The sequence below is a fragment of the Echinops telfairi genome, unplaced genomic scaffold (genome assembly GCF_000313985.2).
Source record: "Echinops telfairi isolate 266 unplaced genomic scaffold, ASM31398v2 ScPeMD7_1;HRSCAF=3_0, whole genome shotgun sequence".
In the NCBI taxonomy this organism is placed as follows: Eukaryota; Metazoa; Chordata; class Mammalia; order Afrosoricida; family Tenrecidae; genus Echinops; species Echinops telfairi.
In genome coordinates this window covers 27,460,032-27,468,356 of record NW_022103896.1, presented here as the reverse complement: position 1 = coordinate 27,468,356, position 8,325 = coordinate 27,460,032, and positions in this window count along the sequence as shown.

Below are 8,325 nucleotides of genomic sequence, written 5' to 3'. Positions count from 1 at the left end.
GCATCATCACCCAACCTGTGCCATCCTCACAATGGTTAGTAAGTTTGAGCTGATTGCTACAATTATTTTGTCAATTCATCTCAGTAAGAATTCCTTTTTTTTTAATGATCATAAAAACCACACCATTGCCTTTGAGTAGATTCTAACTCATGACAACCCTGTATTGGGTTCCCAGGGTTGTATACATTTATTAGAGAAGATAGTCTCTTATTTCTCCCACTGAGAGGTCAGTGGGTTTGAACCAGCCACTACAGGGTTAGCAGTCCAACACTTACCAGATAATGCCATCATGGCCCTTGATGACCACACACTTTACTAAATATCATACCATATTCTAATTATTGAATATCATCACTTTTGCTTCTGAGCAGCATTCTGGATGTAGTTCTTCCTTTATTCTTTATCAATACCAATGTCCAAATTCAACCATTCTTTTTGGAAAGCCTTTTTCATTCTCTAACTTTTGTACACCTGTGAGGTAACTGAAGAGGCCACGCCGATGGCCAGAAACACCTTAGTCATCAAGATGACTCAGAAAAAACTTTTCTAAAGAAAGAACTCGTTTGAAGCAGATTTAGTGTGGGGGATGTGCACATCCCACTGGATCATATGCCGTCATTTCTATAAAACTTGGTTTTACTAACTTTCTGGTCTCTGATCTCTGTCCTTTACTACAGCTGTAAGAATAAGAGACAATGAAACTGATAACAGGAAATGCCTTACTTGTACTTCTGTCAACTGGCTCCTACCTTTCTGGGCTTTGTAGATGATTAAACGCTTTCTACCTTGGACCCCTTCCAGGCGCCTCAGAACTCCCCCGCTGTGCTCTTCTAGCCCAAGGTCCTCTCAAGTGTCAGAAAGCTCTTCTTCAGCTAAAAGTGTTATGTCAGTTTAACACTCAGATGTTGGCTGAAAAATTTCCTCACTCTCCTTGACCCTGTGCCGGATGTCTTTTCCACCTTACCTTAGTTCTGTAAGAAATGGAACATACACTCACTGCTATCAAGGGAAATGTTCTTTAAATATCAGAACCCTCTAGTTTATGTCCCCTTTTCCACAGTCACTTCGGCTGTATAAGGTGTGAGTCCTGGGGTTTCCTAACTTCAAAAAACCGAATAAAGGTCTCCAGAAACACCTCTGGTTTCAAATGAGATATTAGGCACTTTCTATTTCTGTCCCATTTTTAATTACAATGCAGGACTCTGGGTATAACACATTGCTTTAAAATTAACAGTATAAATAATTTTAGTCTGACCACAAAATTATGTGGGTTACAATGCAGTGCTGGCGACGGGGTGATTTCTCTGTCTGTGATGACTATGGTCTGTCCAGGAAAGGCTTAGCTGTGTAGTCAGACTTGAGCACTGAGATACGGAATTACCTGGTGGCATTTGCAGTCATACATCTATTCACTACTGTAACCTCAATTAAAGTTTTAAGCCAGTCACCTCATCGGGCGTCTTGGTGACATCAGGGGTATTACATATGGTGGTCAGGCTCCAAAGTGGGTATATGAGATAATAAGGGAGAACCTCTATGAGAATTGAAGGCATTTAGAGAAGGTACAATGTTAGTTCCTCCACTTTCTATTTATTACAAATAAGTCAAAGTACTACCCAGATTCAAGAAGAAATTGTTTCACTTTAATTACCTCTAAATAGGGAAGTGTCAAGGTTTTCAAAGAGCATTTTCCCAGACACACTGCAGAAAGCGTTCTACCACTATCCTTTCCATTGTGGTTATCATGTGCTATCACATTAAGGAAAATGATGGGTTTCCTTCACTACGTTCTCCTTAACTGGAAAGTCATTTGGTATACAGAAAGAAAATCATTTTGACTTCATCAGGGTGTGGTAGTGTTTAACATAAGGGTTGCTAATAGATTACATGCATTTTTCTCCTCTGGGAAGGACATACATTTGGGGGAGCCAGTGGGTTATTTGTTACAGATTGAATTTTTTCTTCCAAAATTATGATCTGAAATTCTGGCCATTCTACCCAAGGGTGTAATTCTAATGAAATGCAAACCTCTTTGGGTAGCTACTTTGCTTGAATTCTTCAGAGGTTTCTTATAGCACAGAGCTGTGTTTTTCCCCCTGTGCTCCTAGGCAGCCCTTAGTGAATGCAGTGACCTTTAGGTGTTCTAAGGAGAAAAATGATAAGGGTGATAAACATGACTCAAGGACTCATACTCTTGCTACCGGATGAGCAGCTTAGCCTTATTTCTTTCCATAAGTTTGTAAGATTTTCTTTGAATAATGCATTTTACTTCAAGAAACTAACCAGCAACATTCTAACCAAAAAATGCTGAAAACCATAAAAAAATAAATGCTAAAGTTCTGTTATGGCATTGTGGTCAGGCTCAAGTTCAAGCCTCTCCATGACTTGGTTCTTATCCAGTTCATAAGAGAGATTTCAGGTAAGGGATAGTATTCAGACCAGTGTTAGAGAAAAATAAGTTTGAACAGAAAGAGTAGGGTTTTTGAAGAAGAATACTTTGGAAAAGAAACTCCCAAAATCGTAGCTATTTGAAAAGACCAGGCAAAATGTAAAGCAGAACCTTACATTCGGCTAATGGCAGACCTCACATCAGACTGGTTTTCTAGTGGGCGTCTGCTATTGGCAGGTCCTCTAGAGGCTACCCTCCTTGTTCTTTTAGCTATGTATAGTCTGACAGCTCAGCATCCCAGACTTCATGCTGTGCTCTGACTCAGAACTCAAGAGTCTATTCAGGCATTGTGGCTTGTGAGAGCATCCTTTCTCTTTCCATTTTCTTACCTCCAATACCTTTTCCATTCATAAGGAAACGCTTTGTTTCTGCCCTTCACCTTTCTTTGTGCTGGAAGGGTTTATGGGTAAGGCTGTCCCCACCTCTCCCTGGTGTTTAAGATTCCTACCAGTTTCCTTCCTTCCATTTTTCACCTCTTCTCCTCTTGCCATTTTCTGACTAGCTAACAGCATTAAGATGCCCTATAATATGACTGTTGGCTGCTATTATAGTCTGATCTCTAGTTTTATCTGTACCAAAAAAAAGAGAGAGAGAGGAAAAAAACAGACAATCATAGCCTATTAGAGGTTAGAGCAAGCCTTTAGGAATGGAAAGTACTCTGGAGCACTGAGGAGACAAAAGAAAAAAAAAAGAGGCAAAATGGCAGATAGTTCTGGATAGGACGTCAAAAGTTAAAACATGCAGGACCTTCTAGGTGATAATACTTTTCCCAGAAAACTAAAAATGTAATGAAGCTAGAGAAAGAATAAATCAGAACAAATAGTTGAGAATCAAATTAAAATAGAGAAGCTGATATATAAGGAAGGACATATTGATTAAGCAATCTTCTTACATTTGTCAGATTTCTAGATGTAGTGATATTTTTTCATTTAAAAAATTTTACACTCCAACACTAATAACTAATTGCTTATTAGAATATAGTTTGTAGAATGTATAAACCTATTCTTGTTTTATACTCTCACACATTAATTACCTTATTACAATTTTGAGTTTCTTTCTACACTGATTGTTGGAAATTGAGATTCAATTTCAAAACATTCCTTTTGTGTCAAGAATAAAATATTGTAGGAGACTGAATCCAAATGTAATATAGAAGTTTATAACAACTCAAATTTTATCTTGAGGTTTCATTGTATCTGTTCTTTAACAGTGTCCTAGAAAGACACGACAATGATTTAAATTGCAATTTTAGTTTATTTGATATCTATAAATCGTCCACATTTCAAAAGAGGTTTATTGAAGGTTTCCATCTTTTAACTATATTTCTTAATGACTGCCATAAGGAGAAATAAATGGAATGAAATAAGTATATTTTATTTAAAAACTTAGAATTCCTTTTAAATACTGGCACCCATACTACAGATATTATCAAATGCTATTTGGAAGGATGGATAGTCAATTGTTATAAAATGGAGCATGATCTTAAAAAAAGTAAAATAAAATAAGCCCCTGTCACTGAGTTGATTTCTGATGCATAGCAACCCCATATGAGAGAGTAAAACTGCCAAGGTGGGTTTCTGAGACTGAAAATCTCAGGAGTAGATAACGTCATCTTTGCTCCAAAAAAAAAAAAAAATCAATAAATTCTCTAAACTGGAATTCAAATTAAATAGAAAACGTAGTTTAAACTGTTATGGAATTTCGAGCCAGAATGATGAGCAAGTACCTGTGACATAATTCCTTGTGTGTGATAAACCCAAGCAAACAACAACAGTTGCCTTCCAGTCAAATCCGACTCATGGCAGCCGGTGTTACAGAGCAGAGCTGATTCACAGCGTCAAGGAAGACAATCACCGGTCTTTCTTTGATGGCGCTGCCGAGTGTATTCAAAGTATCAACTTTGGGTTAATAATCAAAAGCAAATCCTATACACCATCTGAATACATCAATAGACTGATTAATTTTCTATCTTAAATCTGAATTTCCTTCACCACGGAAAAGTGATATCATTGAGAAAGTAGTTGCTACATACCATAGGAGTTCTGCATCGATGTGGAACCATTGATGTTTAGCATTGGCCTCTATTTTCCCATTTCCCAGCTAGGGTAGACTGAGTCCATGCACTTGTTTTTAGGTGTCGTTGAGTTCATTTCTACTCATCAAAACCCCACGTGGCAGATTAGACATGCTCCAAATGGTTTTCTAATTTATAATCTTTAAACAGATTGTCAGGCCTATGTTTTCACAGATCCACAGAGTGGTTTCAAACTGCCAACCTTTTGGCTAGTAGCCAAACTTTTAACCAATGGTCACAAAGACGCATCTGAATCATTGTTGTTATGTTGTTAGCTTTGGCCTCATAGTGAATCTACTAAGTGCAACAGACGGAAGCGCTTCCACGTGCTCTGACGTCCTCACAATTGTTGTCGTGCTTGAGCCCAGGAACGCAGTTACTGCATCACCCCAACTCACTGAGTCTTTCGCTTTCTCACCGGCCCTCTACTTCACTGCGCACGCCGTTCTTCTCCAGGGGTTGGTACTGCCTGAGAGCGTGTCAAAGTACTCTATGATGAAGTTTTGACATTTTTGTTTAAAAAGTGTATTCTAGAAGTTCTTCTTTCAAGATAGATCTGTCCATTCGGCTGACAGCCTTTGGTATTGTCAATATTCTTTGCCAACATCAAGAGAAATCAGGTTTGGGAAAGTCTTCTTTATTCATTATATGCAAATGATTTCACATGAGATGATTAAAAATACTCGGGTTTGAACCAAGATCATTTTAAATCCTCCAAGCGGCATCCTTCCTTTTTAAAATTTCGAAGAGATATTTTATAACATATTTGCCAAACTGCAATACCGTGTTTGATATCATGACTGCAGCAGCTCCCATGACTATTGATTATGGATCAAAGTAAAATGAAATCGTTAAAAACTTAAATATTTTCTGTATATCACGATGTTAATTATTGATCCATTTGTGAGGTTTTTTTGTTTTAATGTCAAGTTCTCTTTGCTTTCAGCAGCATAGTTGTTACTCATTGGGATGATATCTGCAGGGTCAGCAGTTCAAAACCGCCAGTTGTTCTGCAAGAGAAAAAAGAGGCTTTCTACTCCCCTAAAGAGTTACAGTTCTGAAAATCTACAGGGGCAGTTCTACCCTGTCCTATGGGGTCACTATGAGTTAGAATTGACTCAGTGGCAGTGAGTTTAATTTTCAATTTGAGCAAGCAAATTTGTGTCATCTATATATTTCAGACTGCTAATGATTTTTCCTCCAATCCTGATGCTGTTTGTCCCCCTATGCCCTAACAGCTCAGATTACTTATTTAGCATTCAGATAGAATTCCTAGTGGATTGCAGCCAAGAATGAAAAAATTATCAGTTCCTAAACAAAACAATAAGAATTGAAAACTATTCAAGTAGGAACTTTAAAATAAACTGTTAATCAAAAATTTTTATTGGCTTAAACCTTAAGGGATCATGATTTTAGGGTTTGTTTCAGCAACTAAAACCTTAACTAATATACTATCCAAATGTAATTAAATGGTGTACCCCAAAATAATGGGTAAACAAAAACAAAGAAACATGAAAGCAAACAATACAAAGATCAACATTAAAAAGACAAATAGAACAAAGAACAGTTATATTTCATTCCATTAAAAAGGTAGTTGTGTTAGTCTGTGCTGACTAGAGAAACAAATCCAGAGACGCTCATGTGTGTAAGAGAGAGTTTTATATCAAAGGCTAATTACATATTAAGAAAACATCCCAGCCCAGTCCAGATCAAGTCCATATGTCTGATATTAGCCCATATGTCCGATACCAGTCTATAAATTCCTCTTCAGACTCATGCAACACATGCAATGATGCTGAATGCAGGATGATCACAGGCCAGTGGATAGAAAGTCTTGTGGATCCAGTGGTGGTGGAAGCATCCTAGTGCAGGTGTGGGTCTCCATGTGACTCCTCCAGCTCCAGGGCTCTGGCTCCATCAGCATAGCTCCATCTGGCTTGTCATCAAGAATGTATAGCTGAGAGTGTGTCCTGCCTCCAGGGAGGAAGACAAGCATTCTAAGAATCCTCAGGAGAAGGTCATGCCCACACAGAGGCCTCAGTGGCTACCACCTGATTGACAGGCTAAACTCTACCCCTTCACTCAAATTGACAGATTATGTAACTGCCACGGAGTCTTTTGCTTTTCTATATTTATTGTCTATCCATATAAACTTGTTTTTCAATATATCTGTGAAGTGATTAATATTGCTGTTTTTCTGAATTCTGAAAACCATTTTCTCAAACTACTCAATCATTTTTACTTAGAATTTAGAACTTAAGATATGCACTTTTCAAATGAAGCATTCTTAATCTTCTTCATGTCCCAAAGGAAATAATAATCATGGATACTTAATTTTAATTTAGCTGTTAGTTTAGTGACTTATATGCTGTGAATAATACAAACTTAGTATTTCGGATTTTAGAAGTAATTTATGCAAATCTATTTTTAAGGAATACACATTTCCACAATAATTTAGTTGATCCCAATGTCTGTAAGTTGTACCATCTGGAAATATAATATAATGCAGGTATTTTCTGTTTTATCACAGTGGCAATTTTCTATTAGGCAAACAACTCTATATCTTCTGATTTAAATGAGTTTTTGCAGGTGTGCAAAAAATCCTTACTCAATAATTCATCTAAAAACCTTCATAAAAATATAACATTTCCCTAATTGTTCATTATAAATTCTCAAACGTTTTAGAAGAAAATAAGGACAATTCAATAATAAAGATAAAACAAATGGTAATTAATGCATTAAATTACAGTATTGTGCACCATCAGCATTATAAGGTTGTGATCTGCAGGTCATTTATTTAAATTACATTTACCTAGTAAATGTATCAAGTAGACACTGCAAGTAAAATGATATATCATAGTGCGTGCTACCTAGTGGAATCCATTAGAATTGTGTACAATAAAGATAAAAATAGAGGTATACATGAGCTTCTGTTGTGGGTAACAAGCAATGGAGTGACCACCTTGTTTAATCCTTTCATTTTGCAAGTAAGAAATTGGAAGAATTCACTAATCGAGCAATAGCTGGGGCTGTAATGATGAATGCATGTAGAGAGTATGGTGCAGGTCAAATGGCAACATCTGGCTTCCTCCAATTACATGAAGGAGGAGGAGACTACAACTCCACAGTTGCCCAAGGATGATTCTTAGGAGGCAGGGAGGTCCAGTAATGCTTCCATTTTCCAATTTCCTTTACCCTATTCTGACACTAAGGGAGCCCTGGTAGCATAGTGGTTATGTTTTGGGCTGCTAACCACAAGATCAGCAGTTCAAAACCACAAGTCCCTCCTAAGGAGAAAGAGTAGAAAGACAGCGTTCTACTCTCATCAAGAGTTATAGTCTCATAACCCACCAGGAGCAGTTCTACCCTGCCTGATGGGGTCGCTATGACGCGATGGCATTGAGTGGTATGCTAACACTAACCATCTCTCCCACAGCCCACTACTGTCCATGTCAATGGCCTTACAGAGCAGGCAGACAATATTTGCAATTCTGTGGGTCTTTAGACAAGTCAAAGGGTTAAAAAAATATTAAAAATACAGTTATTTTGTCTGCAGTCCCTCTTCTCAGTCATACTAGTAGATTTACCTCCCTCTCTCTCTGGTCATCAGCTATCAGGTCACTTGAAATCTACCCTGCTCTGGCAAATGTTACAAAGCTCTTTCAGTGCCAACAATTGCCAAAGCCCCCCCCCTCGACCCCCACCCCCACCCCCCGCAAGACAATCTTCTGTCCCAAGGTACTCAGCTTTCCTCATTCCTCCTCTGAGAGACCGATCATTCCAGCTCACAAGCTTAGCACGG